Source organism: Oryza glaberrima, chromosome 8 (assembly GCF_000147395.1).
Source record: "Oryza glaberrima chromosome 8, OglaRS2, whole genome shotgun sequence".
Lineage (NCBI taxonomy): Eukaryota > Viridiplantae > Streptophyta > Magnoliopsida > Poales > Poaceae > Oryza > Oryza glaberrima.
In genome coordinates this window covers 14,780,034-14,801,277 of record NC_068333.1, presented here as the reverse complement: position 1 = coordinate 14,801,277, position 21,244 = coordinate 14,780,034, and the positions used below count along the sequence as shown (strand labels likewise).

Below are 21,244 nucleotides of genomic sequence, written 5' to 3'. Positions count from 1 at the left end.
TCTTATTCACGATAATCACACCAGTACAATATTTGGGTCCTGCCGAGATTTAGTCAACTACTATTAGGTATGTGGTATCCATAACCCTGACAGTAGCCCCCGACTTCAATGCAAATGAACGAGTTCATATTCTCAACCGCAGACCTTGGAGGAACTGTTATCGAGCGCACGTAACCGTTCTCGGTGAGTTCAGAGATAACATTAGACTTCCTTTATCAGCCTCGTGCGGACACCTAAAGAGTTTGTCTGAGTCAATCTCGGACGTCAACCAAGAAAGTACAGAGCTTACGACTAAGTCTCCCGTCTTGTTGTAATCGAGAATTTGGATTGAAGTCAAGAAATTTTATCTCGGCGGGTACAGCATCTCTTCATTCCGTATTCCTTGTCGAGATCCACCAACCGTTCTCGAGTAATCGAGTAGGCGTAGAGTCTGCGACGGAGCCTTGTCAACATTTGTCGTACTCGCCTTAGTCGATCTTGGTGTAGAACCATAGAGACATGGTGTCTTCGATAATGTCGAATAGAATTTTCCTGAAATCAGTACTCAGAAAAGAATATTAGATAGAAATAGCCCCCGAGCGAAAGCTCAAAGGGTAACATGTTATAATATGTATGGAAAACCGAAAATGAATTCAACTTACAGACCAATGTTTTGTATATGAGCGTCTACTCTTTTACTGACTTTGATCAGTCAGTTTGTTGAGTTATACACTCTCCCTAGCCCCCAGCCTTGTCGTCGGAGAATTGTTCTCAGAGGATAAGGCTCTTGGACCTTTGACCTGCCTTAGTTGAATAAGCACTGATCCTAGCCCCCAGCCATGAAGTTGGAAAATCCATTTCCGATTACACAGCTTGGTTAATACGCACGGCGAGAACTCTTACACGACCAGATCTTACATGGTCTTTCGTCTCTGAAGGATCCGACAAGGCCTTATCGGCTCTGGGCGTCCCCAGCCGAAGTTCCCTTAGGTTCCTCGGAGGCCTTGTCAAGACGGCGTAAAGGGACAGTAGGATAGGTTTCAACGCTAGGTGTCATCGTGGTAAGGGATCTCTGGGTAAAACACTTGGCAATATTGTGTACCTGATATCAACTTTGTTGAAGTAAAGGTAATGGGAGAATCGCTACACCTCTGGTCGAGGACCAGGTAGTAGTCGTAACTCGACCACTAGAAGTAAAGGTAGTGGGAGAATCGCTACACCGCTGGTCGAGAACCAGATAATAGTCGTAACTCGACCACTAGAAGTAAGGGCAGTGGGAAAATCGCTACACCGCTGGTCAAGAACCAGATGTAGTCTAAACTCGACCACTAGAAGTAAGGGTAGTGGGAGAATCACTACACCGCTGGTCGAGAACCAGATGTAGTCTAAACTCGACCACTAGAAGTAAGGGTAGTGGGAGAATCGCTACACCACTGGTCGAGAACTAGATGTAGTCTAAACTTGACCACTAGAAGTAAATATACGAGAGATCGCTACGATTGACTGGTTGAGAACCAATGAGTAGGTGTCTCTCGATCATTTGAAGTCGTGGTGCGAGGACCGCTGCGTTATTGCTGTAGTCGTACCTCGACCATCTGAGGTTGTGGTGCGAGAGATTGCAAAGTACTGGTTCGAGGACCAGCAAACGTGTAGAATCATCTTACGAACACCAATGGAGATTGCGGTGCGAGAGATTGCTACGTACTGGTTCGAGAACCAACGAACGAGTAGAATCATCTCTCGAACACCAATGGAAGGTGCGGTGCGAGAGATTGCTACGCACTGGTTCGAGAACTAGCGAGCGAGTAGAATCATCTCTCGAACACCAATGGAAGGTGTGGTGCGAGAGATTGCTACGCACTTGTTCGAGGACCAGCGAACGTGTAGAATTATCTCTCGAACACCAATAGAGGTGCTAGAGTTGGTTTATTACATGTGCGTCTTATGTGGCCAGCATGACTCACACACCCAACTAGTAGCATATCCGGATGTCCGTTCGCAATCATGTCGGGTGATCAAGCCGATGGCATTCACGCGGAATTATTCGTTAACAACCTTTTCTCGTATAGTGCAGCCATGGCCGGTGCTATGAGATAGGTCGTCAGTCTTCATTGGCAGGTTGGGCGCGACGACTCTGCATTTGTCGAGATCGTTCTCGATAATGCGGTGTACTTGACCAGAACCTACTCGACTGCTCAATTGTTCCTGAAAAATATTTTCTAAAAGACAAGATATGTAGCAGGTAATATCGAGTATGTACTCAAAAAACTGCATGGATATTCTAATATTATCAGTATATAACGAGCAGATGTAAATATCAGGCATTATGTAAACTGTGAGCAAGCATGATTTATACGGAAGAAAATAGAGCGAGTCCCCAGCATTAAACTGTAGTCGATTTAACATCGGGGACACTCGCGCAATAGATATTGTATAAAAAACATGATCTAGATAAACATAATATAGATCTGACAATGGTGTATAGATTGTAAAAATAGGTACGAAAATATTACGTACCTGTGTAGATATATACCGGATATATCTACAAAATTAGTAGATTAATTTAAAAAAATAATCTATCAGATACCTGATAACGGGTGGCATCCCGTCACATGGTGGACACGTGCTTCAGTTCCCTGTACAGACTTCACGTATAGTGTGCATCCTCTTGTCATCATGTCCGAGTAGGACTATCCAGGCACAAGGTGCAGCCGCCAGCCGGTTTGAGAATTTACAGGCGCACGTAGTCAGATTTGGACTCGGTCGGGACCAATTATGATCGTAGATCGGCAAGTTCCGTTGTAGTCGACATGAACCAAAGTCCCGTATCTGGTGATATTGAACCATTATCCTTCGCGGCGACGATATCTTGGAGCTTGATCGATCTCGCCGGATCGAATAGTTGATGACGATGATTCCAATCTCGTCGAGAGAAGTACTCTGGCCGGGTTGGATCTTCCTGGTCCGAAGTCGTCGAGTAGATTGTTGTCAGATAGTCCATCTCTTAAACCCATCTCGTCGAAATCCTGAAGCACCAAAATCCCCCTACCTGGCGCGCCACTGTCGACGTTTGATGTCGCGATTCCGGTATTTGCATGGTATGGAGATCGTCGATACTAGGGTATACGCGAGACTGAGGTAAAAGAGATAAAAACAGAGATTTTTATACAGGTTCGGGCCCCTGAATTGTCAAGTAATAACCCTACATCCTGTCGCCGAAGCCGGTATTGCTCTTATTCATGATAATCACACCAGTACAATATTTGGGTAGCCTATCTAACTATTGTCGACATGGCGGTCTGACGATCTGACTCGTAGTCGACAACAGGGTAGCCTTTCTCCTCGAATCCGTGCCCGGGGAGATCAGAGATGGCGCTTTCGTCTCTCCTCACAGTATCCGGAGACACCGTAGGGTACTAGCCGTGCTTATCCCTGAAGTCGATATCCGGCGGCGTGTCTTGGCGTATGTAGGCTTCTATGTTGTGGCTTCTATGTAGATTGTGTTGGGTGTTGATCCTCCTCCCTCTCCTCCTAGGGGGCTTGTATTTATACCCATAGGTGTCCCCTTGTCTAAGTAGAACTAGGGAAACCAATATGGATACAATCCGAGTAGTCCTTGTCATTTCCATGTAGAACTCTGGTTGTTTTTCCTTATCCGGAACTCCTCCTATATCCGAAGGTTGCTTCCGTATAGGACATGGTATGTAGTGGTCCTACTGAGATTTAGTCAACTACTATTAGGTATGTGGTATCTATAACCCTGACAGCATCTTACTACACCAATAAGGAAAATCCGTTCCATCGAAAAATTGGGGCTTAGTTGTAAACTTATTAGCCATGGCAAAAACTCTAGATCAGTTAAAATCCAAAGAAGAAAACAAGGCTTTGATACCACTTGTAGGATCGAATCACAAGAACTAAACCAGCTAGAGGGGGTGTTAATGGTTGGTATACCGAAAAACCCAAACTTTTTGCGGAATTAAAAGTTACCGTCAAATTCGACGAATCACTGTCTGACCGGAGTAGATGAACTGGTCTGACCGCCTGGATATCATCGGTCTTACCGAGGTAGTAACACCGGTCGAACCGTCGAGATCAGCTTCGGTCGCCTGCAGTCGCCGCCGGTCTAACTGCCGCGTGGTTGTTGGTCCGACCGCCGGTGTGTAGCCAGTTAGACCGCGGCACCCGAGAAAACACAAATCGAAGAACTCTCAAAGTAGATGAAAACTTTATTACTTATCTCTGTGTTTACAAAGTGTAACAACAGCACTCCTCACGAAAATCTCGACTAAATTCGAAACCCTAACTAAACTATCAACTCAATGCTCTTGATAGCGATAGCGGGAGGCCTCACGCTCCCTCTCTATTTATACATGAGGTAGGCAGCCTGAAACCATGAATCAAACTCATACTAGAAGTCCTAATCCACCTAGGAAACCTTCCCATGTAAGAAACAAACTTTACAAACTCCAATCATACCAAATTTGGACTCCTTCAAAATTCGACTCCGCATCCCATTCGCACACAATACCTCCATCGTATGCCATATGAAATCTTCACCAACCACGTGCATTGAACTCTAGCCTATGTATCCCGCATGATATCTGACCATCACGGACATCGCCTTATACCCAAGTCATGGCATCAAGTCACCTACACATGAATCAAACAAAGAAACCATATTCCGAGACCAAGCTATCTCAAACTTGACTCATTTGTAGCAAACAATAGTATTACGTACGTGTAGTATCCATCTAGAAGCCATAAACATGAAACAATCACGGATATCAAAACAAACAACCCGAAACCGAAACCGACACAGCGTCGGCCGGTCAGACCGCGGACTAGCCGGTCAGACCGCTCACATAGTACCGGTCTGACCGACAGCACCTGCCCTGTCTGACTGGACCCGACAAAAACAGTAACCCTGTACATCACCTGAAAAATCGGCTTCAAAACCAATAATCTCCAAATCAATCATCTCCAAAACCACTTCGCTAATAATCTCCAAATATCAAAACCAATAATCTCATATGCCAATTGTTCATCACAGAATAATAATCAAAACACACTTTGATTTTATAGCCAGTGATCGTAATTCTCTCTCAAATGAATGAAAGCTTAGCTCTCAATCGGCTTCCTCTAAAAATGTTATATGGGCGCGCGGGGAATTTTGAGCAATTGCGCACTTGTATAGCTGTACTCCTTTTTCAAGGCAAAAAATAGAAACAAACCACATATAAGTATTTATTGCCCTTAAGTATGGAAAAAAACTTAATACCATTTGTTTTTTTATAAACCACACATATATTAAACAAAAATTTGTAATCCAAAACTGTTAGCACACCAGGCACAGCACACGCCCTGAAATGACTACAGATTGGCAAACATGCACCCAGCCATATGCATCCTCATGTCACACGAAGCCACCGAAGATCACCGATGATTGTCAACAAGCAGGATTGATAAGGCCAGTAACCAATGAAATATGTTTGTGAGACAGGAAGAGTTAATTCGCGGCTCGCAGTCTGCTCACTATAGTTAATACACCTTTCCATCCTGAAGTGTCACCAAGGCCCTAGAAGATGTGAGCAATGGAAAATGTTTGGCAAGCATCAAGCATGTAGCAGCTGCTCTGATCAAGTTGACTGTCCTCTATCAAGAGTGTTGTTGGGATGCAATTGCCAGGAGCCAGATTGTCCTGAATTGCATGGCCAGCCAAGCAACTGCATGCAATGCTGGTGACACCATCTCAGGCTAGGAAGTTCACATTGCTAGCGCAGTGCTTTTTAGGTGCTATTTTCCGTGTTTTCTTCAGGCCTTAAGAGTATTGGAAATCCTGACCCGTATTCCTGTTGCTTCCCATGCCTAAAGTTAATTCCCACTTTCCTGTTCCAAACAGATGAAAATTCTCAATTTCATATGGATATCAATTTTAGCCGCAACAATAATTGCCATGGTATCTGCTTTTTGTCCCAATAGAAAATTTAGTACCACTGGTTTTCTTTGAAGCAGGGAGCTCTTGATGTTTGTGAGGGGTATACATAGAGAATGAGAAGTATATATGAAAGCTTAACTAGGTTCTAGGAGATATGTAACCATATTTTTTTTTCCATAGCCCTCACAAACATCATGAGCTCTCTGCTTTCATGAACTCAGGATGATTTTCACTTTCCTGTACACCTGACCTTTTAGAGAGATTCTTTATAACTTAAGTAGGTTCTAGGAGATATATACCGTGACATCCCAGCTTAGGGTTTAATAGGATTAATAGAATACTCATATCAACAAGTTGTAACTTCTTTTTCGGAAGCCGATTTCCAAAGAACTCCAGGGTTAAGCGTGCTTGGCCTGGAGCAATTTGGTATGGGTGACTGACCGGGAAATTATTCCCGGGCATGCACGAGTGAGGACAAAGTGTGCAAAAAGATATGGGTTGGTCCGTAAGGGCAATCTATGACCTATGAAAGCTATCAGATGTAAGCGAGAGGCGGGTCGTTACAAAGTGGTATCAGAGCCGACTCTCGCGGTTTCATGGGCGCGTGTGTCGCAATTTGCGCAGGCATGGTGCACTTGGCTGGTGTGGACCTGGAGTGGTCACACAGCATGGCACATGCGCTGGCACTGGACATACGGACGTGGCCAAGAGGGAACGTTACTGGCCTGAGGTTGATCGACGAGGACCTATGAAAGCTATCAGATGTAAGCGGGCCTGGCCTGGGAGAGGCGGGTCCTTACATATACCACATTATCTAAAAAAAAAAGAGATATATACCATATTTCTTCTATTATAAATATGTTGGTACCTCTTTAGAGAGTCGATTACCATAATTTTCTTATTTTAACCTATATGTATACATGACTGATAATTTCATATTATGATGATGCATGCAACAATGATTGCCGGTTGTACTTATGAACCAGCAGTGATACACATGGTCTGACTTATACATCACTTCTTGTTCGTAACAATATGTACTATGCAGCGTATGCGGTTTGTATTGATTTTTTTTTATGGGTGCTAGTTGAATAATTGAAGCATATAAATGACGCAACAGGGTCCATTGTACTAATCAATATACTGCCCTGGTAGATGGTGATTATAGTGCGCAAATGGCAGAAAATTACATATTGCATTTAAGAAAAAAAGAAAGTCACCAGTGACCCTTAATTAACTACTTTCTTGCAAGGGTCCGGTAATTTGGTAAGGAGTTGATGTTTACAACCTAACATGGATTTGTCAAGACAACTTAGGCTAGTTGGCAAATTCTTTTTTTCGACGTGTCACATCGGATATACGGGCTCACATGTGAAGTATTAAACATTGTCTAATAACAAAACAAATTACAGATTCTACCTGAAAACTGCGAGACGAATTTATTAAGCCTAATTTATCCATCATTAGCAAATGTTTACTGTAGTACCACATTGTCAAATCATGGCATAATTAGGCTTAAAATATCGTCTTGCAATTTACACGCAATCTGTGTAATTGGTTTTTTTCCTATATTTAATACTGCATGCATGTGTGTAAACATTTGATATGACATGATGAAAATTTTTGTTTTAGGAACTAAACAGGGCCTTATAGTAAGCTGAAATTTACAAGTGGCCAAATAAGATTCACTGAAGATTCTTCAGTGAAGATTCATTTTCACAAGAAAATACGTCATATCAGTCGTACCGGAACAATAAGCACATAGTTGATGAAATCTGCTAGCTAAAGCACCAACATAGAACACTTAAGTAACAGACTTTGTTTGAGTTTCTTTCTTGATGCCTTCCAAGACCATCATTTAGTAGGATAGTGTTGCCTCTACCTTTACAACGGTAGAAATGGCGTTGGAACTGGTGGACAGTGCATACCATTACTGATCTCCAACTTATATATACCAGCATAAGTTCTCTTCTATAAATAAGCTATTCCACTATTCATTGTCAACATATTCTCTTGCATATTCACATTCCCGGTAATATATATAGCTTTTCGTCGATGGACTATACCTGACAACAATATAATATTTTGTATTGGGGTTGTCGGTATTAAGGTATAGATACACGAGATTGTAGTAAGGAGATAGGAGGCAAGGATTTTTATACTGGTTCAAGTTCTCAATATAAGTAATAACATTACACTAGTTTATCTGAATATCTCTGAAAAGTACCACACTGATTACAAAGAGGGAGCAAGTTAGCTATTCTAACCCACCAACTAGAATTCACCAAGTACGTCTCAACGAGCTGATGTCGGTGAATAGGGCTTCTCTTCCACCTGGCTGTCTCTCAATGTGGGTCTATAGCTAAGGCTTGTGATTCGATGCCCTGCCTTTCTAGTGTTATATTTATGCGGCTAGACGTTTCCTTGCTCAAGTAGAACTCGGAGAACCCTATCAGGATACAGGGCAAGGAGACATTGCCTTCTCCGAGTTAGATTCTTACGTCTTATATTCCTATGAATGCAGTATTTTATTGTGACATTTCCTATCATTACATATACTGTAAACATAAATTATAATTTTATATTTATATTAATTTTATAAATAAGATTAACAATAAAACATCATGTCATATATATTACCCCCGAACTATTGCGGTCGTCTGAATTTCCCCCCTGAACCACAAAACCGAATATTCTTCACCCTCAACTATGCAAACCGGACAAATTACCCCCCTCGACCCAATCCGCGGTGGTTTGGACTACATGGCGTACACGTGGCAGTCCAGTCAGCATTCTATTTATTAAAAAAAAGTAGGACCCACATGTCATAATCTCTCTTCTATCTCTCTCTCACACACACTCTCTCTCTCCTCCCGGCGACGGCGGAGGCAGCGAGTGCGGGGAGGCGAGGCTAGGCGGCAGCGGAGGCAGCGAGCGCGGGGAGACGAGCTCGGCGGCGAGGCGAGGCGAGGCGGCGGCGGCGGCAAGGCGAGGCGACGGCGGAGGCAGCGAGCGCGGGGAGACGAGCTCGGCGGCGAGGCGAGCGGCGGGGCAGGCGAGGGGCCGCGGCCACCCCTCTTCCTCACTTCCCCTGGGTTGCTTTGGTTGACGGCGAGCGGCGGCGGCCGCCCCCCTTCTGGCACGTCGTCTTCCGCGACCTGCTCGGCAACGACATCTTTAACTCCGACGGCGAGACGTGGGTCGCGCAACGGAAGACGGCTGCTGCTGCCCTGCTCGACCACCTTGTTGCCGTTGTTCGTCGAGCGTCCGGTCCGTGGACTCGACCAAAACTCAAATGATAGAACAAAACCATCAGATAGATTAACAGGTAGAAGCACATAATCATCAGTCTCAGGGCGCACGGTGACCTGGCGTCTCTGCCAATCACGTGAACCTCTAGGGAGCCACGCATGAAAAAACGGCCGTCGGCCACCGGCTCCAGCCGCCCACGTGTCCCTCCCTTTCTTACCGTGAAACCAATCGCTCCCTTCTTCCTCCTCGTCCGTCAAGTCTTAGGCAGACAACGATGAACGAGATGCGACAAGCCACCGGGAAATTTACAGGGAAAAATCGTGCTTCCTCCTCTCAGCCAAGCCCCCCCCCTCGACTACGCCTCCGCCCGCCAGCACACCCCCGCGCGCCGCCGCTCACCGTCCATCCCCATGCCGTTGTGTGCCCTTGTGCCCAAGAGTCACTGCGACGCCGCTGTCCGCCGCTCGCCCCCGTGCACTGCGCCCGCAGTCGCCTCCGCTCGGCCGTCGCCGCGACGCCGCCATCCGCCGCCTGCCCCTGTGCGCCGACGCCGCCGTCCGCCGCCCGCCCCCGTGCGCCATGCCTGCAGCCGCCGCCGCAGTCGCGTCCGCTCGGCCGTAGCCGCGACGCCGCTGTCCGCCGCCCACCCCCGTGCACGCCTGCAGAGTGCAGACAGAGACAGAGATTGAGAGGAAGAGGGGAAGAGAGAGAGAGAGAGAGATTGAGAGGAAAGTGGGGGAGAGAGAGGTGGGAGAATATGACAGGTGGGTCCCACTATTTTTTTATTAAAAAAAGGTTGACTGGGATGCCACGTGTAAGCCACGTAGACCAAAACCACCGCGGATTAGGTCGAGGGGGGTAATTCGTTCGGTTTGCATAGTTGGGGGTGAAGAATATCCGGTTTTGTGGTTCAGGGGGGTAATTCGGACAACTGCGATAGTTCGGGGGGGGGGGGGAATTCGTACCTTTTCCTTTTTAAAAACAGAGAGAGTACTATTGTCGTATGACTTTGCACACAGCTATACTTGGAAAATAATTGGGATAATTTTTTTAATGAGGAGTATGATAAGATCCGTACTTCAAACCTAACCATGAGCATATAAATGTGTGGTTTGTTCAGGTTCTACCCCGGCCAGATTAGGTACTAGGTATACAGAAAGAGGACTGCTACAAAACGGAATCCTGTTATAACGGGATAGACATATTAACTACTTCCTCCACCCTATAATGCTCGACATCCTAGGATAGTTGGGTCAAATTAGTGTTGTGTGAAAATGGCCATTGTGCCCTCAATTTATGGGATTGGGGCTAATCATTTGAATGCTTAAGTAGGAGTACGACTAGTACTAGTACACTGCCACATCTGCTAAAAAAGAATATTTGAAGCATCCAATTAATGCTGGGTGCTAGCATCAACACTACGGCTATGTTTAGTTCACGCCAAAATTGGAAGTTTGGTTGAAATTGGAACGATGTGACGGAAAAGTTGGAAGTTTGTGTGTGTAGAAAAGTTATGATGTGATGAAAAAGTTGAAAGTTTAAAAAAAAGTTTGGAACTAAACTCAGCCTACAGCTTGGAGGAGAAAGAGTTCGCTACTGTTTTAGATGGCCCCACTTCTTTTCTAGGAGTTTTTAGATGGGTGCTTTTCTAGGAGTTTGCTAGTGTGTGCTGTTGAGAGAGTACAACATTAAGAATTATGGGACTTTTGCTTGGGAGCAGAACGTCCACCTTCGTGGGACGGATGGAGTATTCTCTTGCACAAGTATCACATGTATTATAGGTCCTAAGTATCACAGGTACCGAGTAACAGGTATCGGGTACCATGCAGCTGGTACCACAACAGGGTATCAGGTATCATGTACTATCTCATAGAAGGGTATTCCGTTCCAACGGGATATCGTTGCCTAGATTTTCTGATACATAAATCGTCTCATGTCCTTCCTCCATACATCCCAACCCAAATCTTTACCCGTTTCCTAGTGACATGGATACAAAATATGCAAGGTTATATGTGGACATGGGACAATCGTTGTCAGTGCAAGGTTAATAGAAGAGCTAGATGCCATCTCACAATAGGTTGGTATACAAGTTGGCCTTGGCCATCTGCCATAATATTTCAATGTTTTAACCAATGACAACTTGTAGCGCATGCCGTATGAGTTGGCTATGAGTTAGCTTTTGGTGACATGGAGAAAATAATTTTGGAGCAAACAGTGAGTTCTACTAGTACTATTGACCTTTCCCTGAGGGTGGTAGAAAGTGACGATTGCGTGTTAAGTGCATTTAAACATCTTGAACATATACAACTACATTGGCGATGAATCACACACTGCTGAGTGACTGTGAACAACGCCTACATCTGGCCGGTTGTAGATACACCCAATTACTATGGACTTTTGTATTTGATTGGTGGAGATATCGGTCACTTGGAGTGTGTACAAACAGATTGCTCAGATATGCGAGGAGGGGAATTTTAGGATTTTCCAGCAGGTTGAAACTCCCCCATTAGGTTTTGTATAGAAGATCAACCAAGTGGTGCATGCTTGGACCGAATTAAATTTTGTCATTCATTTGATATTGTGCATCGTAGATCATCTTTTTTTCATCTCTATGAACTTCGAATTTCAGTTTCCACTGCACTTTTTCCTGTAATATATTTTATTTACCGTGGTCTTTCCTCCAATATACTGAAAGACAGAAAAATGAAGATCCTTAAACTACGAGATATATATCTTCAAACCCATGAGTCAATCAACCAACATATACTCTGTTGCATGGCTTTTCACAAGTAAAACTCAGCGAAGCAGATCAAAACTCAAAAGGAGCACTGGTCATTTTGCTCTCATACGCAAGCATGCAAGCAGGAGATCTAATGTGTCTCAGACACCAGACTGCTCTGCACTAACATTTTGTCTCGTCAGTTAACTGGAGAGCATACAAACTACTGGAAAATTGGATGTAACCACAGAAGAGCGACTTGATGGAGTACAGAAAGCTTGAGAAACGCCCAGGGTTTTCCGACTTGCTCCACAAGTTGGAGGGCTAGCTGGCCTAGGTTTGAAGCCCCACCCTTCTTCTTTTTTTTATAAATACTAGAAAAAATACCCATGCGTTGCAACTTGCAACGGGTAAAGACATTTTTTCAATGATATATTAAGAGCTGAACAATAAATTGAAATATTGGGATCGCTATACATTATAATTAACTTTTGTTAATGAAAATCTTAATATTGGGATCTCTATATGTTATAATTAAAAAAATTTAATGAAAATATTTATTTGTTTTTGGGTCGAAAGCTTTCCTTACTTTTCAGCCCTAGGCCAATCCGCTACCTCCCTCCATTTGGCATGCTCGCTTTGACCCAGCCACGAGTAAATCCGTTTTCAGCCCTAGGCCGGTCCACTACCTCCCTCTGTTTGGCCTATTTTCTTCGACCCATCAAATCCGGCCGAATCTTTCTCGATCACCCAAAATTGGTTGAGGGTTTTTATCCACTCGCCTCTTTCCTTTTTACCCAAAATCAAAGTGTAAAATTCGGGATAAAAACAATCGGGGAAGATCGTCATCATCATCGGCAACCGGTAAATTAAATCCGACGAAATAAAGCCAGCAAAATCATGGAGAAAATGATGAGGGAGTGGGAATCGATTTTTTTTTGCAATCAAATTGGAGAGAAAACGCACGATTGATATGGTGCCGGCGCAGCGCCAGAGTTCAACTCGGTAGACATGCCGCAAATAGATCGGATTAAAAAACCAGATGAGAAAAACCAAAAGCGCACATGATAAAAAACCGGTGACAAAAAAAATTGACGAAAAAACCAAAAGCGCTCGTGAGGCGTGCGGTGATTTAAAAAACCGGAGAAAAAAACAATAGCGCATGCGCAGAAAAAAAAACTCTTTCACGTGAAAAAAGTCGCCGGTGAAAAAAAAACCAAACGGACCATTTTTGGTTTTTTTAGTGGCGAGACTTTTTTTTCTTTGGAGTAGGACTATTTTTTCTCTTTTTTTACCAACGACAGAAGCTTTTTTTTTCTTTTTTTCCGACTTTGGAAATTTCTTATTTTTAAGTTTAGATAGAGATATATAGAGATTAAAATTAATTTAAACACGGATGATGTATCAAAGCACCGGGAAAAAATATCTTCAATTTTTATAATAATAGAGATTAGTTATTTTCCTAATATTCACGTTTTTAAGTACAAGTAGCCTCATCGATAGAGTATGATATTCTTTTAGAATCTTTACTTGGTTGCTTCCATATAAAAGGCACAAAGACCAGCTGCCAGATCCGCGACACTACGTACGGCCCTTCTAATGGGCGATCGATCCAGCGATCAGTCCCCCCTATACTCCTCCCTCTTCTCCCCCTTCCTCCTCCCTTTCTTCTCTTTATACTACACCACACCACACAATTTTCTTTAAAAACAAAAGTTAGAAAAAATTATGTATAGAAATATTATATATAAAAAATTTGAATTCAAATTCAAATTTGAATCGGGTATGTAAACTTTTGACTTACAAACTTTGGGTCTATAAACTTTAGGTATATAAACTTTAGATGCATAGAAATACTATATATAGAAAATATTTGAATTCAAATTCAAATTTGAATCGGATATAATTCAAATTCAAATTTAAATCGGGCATGTAAACTTTTGACTTATAAACTTTGAATCTATAAACTTTAGGTGCATGAACTTTAGATGTATAGAAATACTATATATAGAAAATATTTGAATTCAAATTCAAATTTGAATCAGATATAATTCAAATTCAAATTTGAAACGGGTATATAAACTTTTGACTTATAAACTTTAGGTCTATAAATTTTAGGTGTATAAACTTTAGATGTATAGAAATACTACATATAAAAGAATATTTGAATTCATATCCAAATTTGAATCGGATATATAAACTTTTAACTTATAAAGTAAACTTTAGGTGTATAAACTTTAGGTATATAAATTTACTTGCGGTAAAAAAAAGGAAACTAGGTGGAGGGAGGAAAGGGGGAGGTGAGGAGTGAATCTGATCGCTACCCCATCCCATCCCCAGGGCGATCGATCGCCCAACAGCATTTCCGCTCTACGTACGTCCACTTGATGAAGCTTATCAGGCCTCGGAATGGCATCAGTCAGCAGTGGCCGACGCATGATTTTAGGGATGGGAGTATGAAGTTAAAAAAAATATCGCTCAACATAAATGATGGAGGCCTATATAAAAAAAAAAACCCTATCATGAACATTGTTAAAAGTAAAGTGATTTTAATGTATAATAAATTACTAAAATTAAAAAGTACTAAACAAAATTATGTATCAACCATGCTTTGTGAATCTTTTTGTGTATAATGAATTATGTATGGGGCAAATATTATTGCTTTGTTATAAAATGATTTGTTTGCCTTAAGTATATTTTTCTTAAGTATATTTTTATGTGATTACAGTATAAATATAGTATTTATTGCGTTTAGTGGTCTTTATGAAGAGCGAACATATTCGCCTCATCTTGGTTTTAATTCTGTGTCCGCCGCTGTGTAGGCGCTTTGCTAGAAATTCTGGCATTGCTGGGGCTGACTTGTGCAATTGGTGACGAAAATTTCTGATGCTTGATGTCTCTGGAATTCTGCTGTTGGTTATGATGTATGTGCAGCAGCGAGCTATTGGTATTGTGCCATTTTCATTGCAGTTCTGCGCTGTTATGCTTGGTGTAGAATGCATTGGCCAGACTCATATGCTAGAGGTTAATGCCTGCTGCTTTTCAAATGTTACGTGAATCTACTTGTGCCATGAATGAAACAATAAGACAGAAACATAAATCATCCAGGTTTGTAGTTTGTTTCACATCACTCTTGTTTGCACTTTGTTGCTGAATTTAGTTGTCCCAGCAACGGCTTGACCGCTTGAGCAAAAAAATATTCCCGTCAAACCAGGTCATTTTTGAGTTGGGGCACTTTGGGGTTAGCAGGCATTGTGATGCCATTTTTGAATGGTCCGCACCAACTGCGATTGGGAAGGAGACATAATGGGACGGCGGCAGCTGCTGTAAATGGGGTGAATAAACTTGTCGGCGATGGCGGCGGCGGAGGCTCTGATGGGGACACTAGGCGGCGGGGGACGCTCGACGTCGGCGGCAGACAGTGGCGGCTGTGCTGGATGCGAGTTGGGTAGAATCAAGGAGTTGATTTAGATTTTGTGATGAAAATATTGGTGGTTTGCTAATGTTAATTTGGAGATTTTATAAGATGGTTGATTTTGTGGAGTGTGCAGTTTCGGTTGATCCTGGCGGTCAGTCCGGCTGAGTGCCGCCGGTCAGACCGCAGGTGTTGCGGCGGTCAGACCGGACGGCCCGACGGTCTGATCGGCAGGATCCTGATCGATGCCGGTTTCGGGTTGTTTTGTTGGATTTGGATATTTCCTTCGGGGATTTGGCTTCTAGACGGTTTCTATGAGTATGGATAATGTTGTTATACTAATGTGAGTCAAGTTGGGACAAACTTGGGCTCGGAATATGGTTTCTTGGTTGTTGCATGTGCAGGAGTTGCTTGAGGACTTGGGAGAGTGTTGCTGGTGATAGATCAGAGTCAACTTGGGAGAAGTTGATGTCCAGGGATCAAGAGATCAAGCGGGATACTAAAGGCTAGAGGACAATGCATGTGGTGATGAAGAAATCCATATGGTATACAAGAAGGATTGTGTACGTATGGAAAGAGGAGTCGAATTTGGAAGGGAGTCCGAATTCGGGAAGTTTGATTGAGATAAGGAAAGATATTAGTTGGATATGTGCAAGAGAGGGTTTTCTATGTGGGTTAGGAGTCCTAAGTTGTGTTAGCTTCGTGGGCTTTGCACAGCCTACCTCATGTATAAATAGAGAGCGAGGGTGAGGCCTCCTGGTATCGATTTTAGAGAGACTAGAGTTGAGAGAAAGTTAGGGTTTCGAGTTTAGTTCGAGATTATGGTGAGGAGTGCTGTTGGTGCACTTTGTAAACACTAGTTGATGCAATAAAGTCGAAAAGTTTCAATCTGCATCTTTGAGTTTGTCATCTACCAATGTTTCTAGGTCCCGATGGTTTAACCACAGGTGTGCGCGTGGTTTCACCGGTGGGATAGCGGCAGCCTGACCGCAGGTGTTCGAGCGGTCTGACCGGCGAGGCTTCGGCAATCTGACCAGCGGCAGGTGGGCGGTTCAACCAGCGGCGACCGGACTTCATCATCTCATATACTCAATCTTGATTGAATTCGGTATCAAATTTCCAGTTATGTTTTGAACCAATCAATTACATGAATAGACGCCATCTTTCTGCCCCATCCTCCTCCCAAATATTCTCACTCGCTCTAATGATCCTTCTTAAATTGTTGTACACCAAATTAGTCTTTTCAACTATTAATTTCCCATCAAACTGGAGAATTTTGATTCCACAAAATGCATTCTAAGAACATTTTACATTCAGTTTTTACTATGATATACATATTGCTTTATTTTACAAGGTTTCTGTACCACACATATTGTGGAACAATTACTCTTCGCCGAACATTGCTTGGTTGTACAATTGGGATCAACACTCATGTACTTCATCATCGGTCACCAACACTAATTAATTTGGACGTCAAGGTCATCTTGATGCTTATGTTTGTTGGGATGCATGCTGCTTTGCTTGGTTCTACGGTTCTAACAGGCCTATAATCAGCAGGCTGCCCCTGGACTTATAAAACCATAAGCATCTGCCTTAATCAGAAGTATGTATGATTTTCTTTTAATCAAAACAAATTCAAGTGAACAAGATACATCTAAAAATTCCAGTAGCAACGTGCGGGGTATAATCTAGTATAAGAGAAGCTAGAGACCAGGCAGACCTAGCTTTTATAGTGGATCAACCTGGAAGCTGCAGCAGTCGAAGCTCTTCTCAGCATATTGGCAAGAATTTTCTTAACTAGTCTGCCAGGACCGTTGACATTGTAGGCTATGGTAGCATGAATCAAAATTTTTCTACCGCGTAAACCAGAAACCATGCAAGTATTAGATCATAGATCGTTACCACTCGATGTGCTATGCAGTGGAAGTAAATGCTAAGTAGCCGGAGGAACATCGAGGACATAGCGCGTGTTGGTGTAGAGGAAGTAGTCGATCGTAGCAGCTCGACATTCTCCTCCTCGTGCGTTCTCTTCGCCATGGTCTCACACCGATCAGCACCGCAAACCAACGACACCTCTACCGGTATCCACACGAACAGGGATGGAACGCCACGCGCAGACGTGCTAGCGTCCGCGCGCAGCTAGGGTTTTGCTCGAGGAGGGTAGTGGCGGCTAGGGTTTCTCACGTGACGCAATCACACCGCCGGTCACCCCCCTCATAAATATATAGGATCCATGACTCGAACCTCCAAGGCCCATAGGACTCCTATTCGGATCCCTATTCGAATTACGCTCATATTGGATCTCCATTCAATTCCCTTATTCCGGCCCATTAAGCGTGCGACCTTGTAGGTTCATGTACACTCCTTTTCGGTCAACGTGTCAACAGTGGCCCCTAGCAAAATGTATTGACCCACCGAGCATACACAAAGATCATATCGGTTGAACCTCTAGTGTATACTTGTATAAACCCCCTTTGCCTCACGATATCGATTAAACTCAAGGCTAGATATGTGCCATCATTTAATAGCTAAATCATTCACTCGAACTTGTGATAGATTATGTAACTTCTGATTGATTCCTCAATCACCTTTGGCATGGCCATGCACTTCTATAATCTATAATATCGAGGGGCCCAGATATATCTCTCCATAGGGGAGAATCCCATCTTGATTATTCATATCCCACTACATGTTTCATAGCATATCAGAAAACTATTTTTACAACTACCCAATTACGGAGTAGCGTTTAGCAGTCCCTAAGTAAGCTACTACACACGTTGGGAACCATAATAATCTTAGGTCTAAGGATTCAATACCAACACTAAATGAGATCACTGATGACACAGCACATATGGCTCTTGCAGTGTCTCATGTTGGGTCTATCCAACAACATGTTTCCCAACATGTGTCCACATTATTAATTTGATATCTCTATACCATGATTCATGAGACATGACCATCAATTAATACATGTGTTGATCATTTAAACATATTTGTATCACTTATGATGGTTGATTACGGATCCTTTAGAAATAGCAACATACAACAAAAAGAGTCTCATGAAAGAATCATATATTCATTAACCAATAATGAGTTATCTATTTCAAGGAACAATGTTGGATATAAAATATGTAAGCATAGTATGTGATATAATCATCTCTATAATTGCCTCTAGGGCATATCACCAACAGATATCTCCCCCACAAAGGCATGGATATCAATAGCTATGGCATGAAATTACAGCGCATGCACACATCTGCGCTATGGCAGTCTATCATGTGGTAATAAGGGTAACTATGCCATATCCTCGACATAAGCTGTGCTTGATCGTGTGTATAAGCTGGTGGGAATCAGCATGTGTAGCCTGTTTTCCCAATGTCTTCCAAGCCTAAATTTATCTTGTGAAGAAATAACAATTGAACCAGTTATCTATGTTTGCATTGTTTATTGTAGAGCAGAACAGTCGAATATATAACAACAATATCATTTTAAGAATAAAGAATGCTCCCTCACGGTATCAAATAAATGATTTAGATCTTTAACTACCATGGAGGAAAAAAAGGGAGGAGGACGCATACACACGCACGTGAGGGGAGAGGAGGGTAATATTTTTTTTTGACTGAAGAGAGAAGGGTAATATTGGGCCCACATATTGAATAAAAAATAACATGTGGCAGCTTTAGAGCGTTTTTTAGAGCGCTGTTGACGGTCATTATCAATCAATTTCGACCGTCAATATTACCAAAATAGAGAACTAGTGATGCTTGCAATGCATAAATATGTTAGAATAATAATATTACATTAGTATTAGGTATACTAACCTTTTGCAGAGAATGATAATAAAGTGGAGGAGCATCGACATCAACTCAAACGATAAATCAATTGGAAAATGTCGAGAACCAGACTTATGAATAGATGGGCCAAGAACTCAGAACTGACATGATGAATTGGGCCAAAATTCACAAGTCTGCGGAGTGGAGCAATAGAGGAGGCCACCAGCCGAAATTGGGCTGGATTGGGCCAGCCCCAGGTGGTTCAGCCGAACCAATACTGGCGCCGTTGGATCCAGGCTTTGGCGTGGACGTCCAGGATTGCATCCCAATGATGGTTGGAGGGCACTTCGGACAATTCCCCTTCCACAACCGTCATAACTACCTCTATATAGGGAGCTCAGTCTCTTCACTTCACACACACCGTAAGCAATAGCTCTCTCATTTCTCTCAAATTTAGTTTAGTAGTTTCTAGCTGGTGGAATAGAAATAGAATAGAAATCGGAGTCCGGACGCCTTCGGAAGAGTTCAGGTATGGCTCTAGCAGCTTTTCTCTTCTCTTTTGTAAGCTTTGTACTTTTATTAGAATACTCTTCTAAATACATTTATCGTATTGAAATACTTTCTGAGTATATGAATGCCTACTTTACATTATGTTCTTGTTATACTGAATATATGGCTAGCTTATCTGGGAGATGCTTTGGTGTGGGTATAATGTTTGCTTATGCAATTACTCTATGTCATGACGATGATATTAGATTAGTATCTGGTAGTTTAGACGTGGTGTCTGGATTACGGGATATCATTATTTGAGGTTATATATTGCGGATGAGAGGTGGGCCACAGATGGTGACAGCTCAGTACGGGTATTCCTCCGCACCTATATATAATCCTAAGTTAATTCCCTGGAGAGGGTATTCCTCCGTATTTAGCCCCGGTTGTATGGTCATGACGAGCTGTCGTAAGGAACTCGGCAGTCAGGAGTGGCTTCTCGAAGTACCAAGAGGGCATCGGAAAGAGGGTATTAGCTAGTATATCAGTAAACTAAAATGTATGTATACTATGTATATTAGAAGTATAGGAATAGATTTCCTTTCTCTTTTATTTCCACCTAGCTTAGATCATTTGTTATGAGAATGAGTAGTTAATGCTTGTGTGTCACTCTACCATTGGATTATCTTAACCCCTATTTAGAATATGATTATCAGAAGCAATGTATAAATTATTAGTCCAGTTCTCTCTACATGATCTTCCTACGGAATAAAACAAATACGATACCCTTGGAATACTCTCGGGTGAAATGCTACAATGGTATATCTGTGTGCTTGCGGATGAACTCTGCAACCATAATATACCAGAAGTATTTCTGTGCCATTGCTGGGAATTATACTTCTAGTAATGTCGTTAAGAAATACCAACAAGCATTTTTGACGCCGTTGCCGGGGAAGATTCATAATAGAGATTACATGAATACTTTATATTTGCCTCTGTATAATCATTTTCCTTTGCAGGCTAACCTTGGTTGTTTTCACTTTTGTTGTGAAAACAGGATAGTGCATGACTGGTTTCAACTTGCCGGAAAACTTCAAAGAAAATCCAGAAGCTTTCTTCCGGAGCATCAGACCGCGAGTCGTTGCTCCACAGAAAACTCTACCGACAGAGAAACCAGCCGTATCAGCACCACTAATCTTCGAGACTATGGCTAGCAAGACTCTCCGCGAGTTCGCTGCTCCCTCTACTGACATTGTGGCCATTGGGCCGCATATCAACATGGGAGACGTGGATTTCGACTTGAAGTCCATCCTCATCACGATGGTGTAGGCTATCCCGTTCCGTGGCAAGCCTAATGAGGATGCCAACGCTCATCTGCAATAATTCCTAGAGATATGTAGCACGTACACCATCAAGGGCGTCAGTCCCGACGCCGTCAGGCTGAGACTGTTTCCGTTCTCCCTCCTCGGGAGAGCGAAGCAGTGGTTCTATGCCAACCGTGCTGCTGTCAACACCTGGGATAAATGCTCTACGACATTCCTCTCAATGTTCTTCCCGATGGGCAAAACCAACGCCCTTCGTGGACGAATTTTCAGTTTCCAGCAGACAAGGGACGAGTCTATTCCGGAAGCATGGGAACGACTACAGGAGTACGTGGCCGCCTGTCCTCATCAGGGGAT

At 42.9% G+C, this 21,244-nt stretch overlaps 1 non-coding gene and 1 pseudogene across 1 annotated transcript; both read right to left on the bottom strand.

Annotated features, from left to right (window-relative positions):
* Positions 1-8,828: 8,828 nt before the first annotated feature.
* On the bottom strand, positions 8,829-11,273 carry LOC127783066 (uncharacterized; annotated as a pseudogene).
* Positions 11,274-21,137: 9,864 nt separating this feature from the next.
* On the bottom strand, positions 21,138-21,244 carry LOC127783414 (small nucleolar RNA R71). The gene has a single exon (XR_008019318.1). It is a non-coding gene; the product is annotated as a small nucleolar RNA R71 (small nucleolar RNA).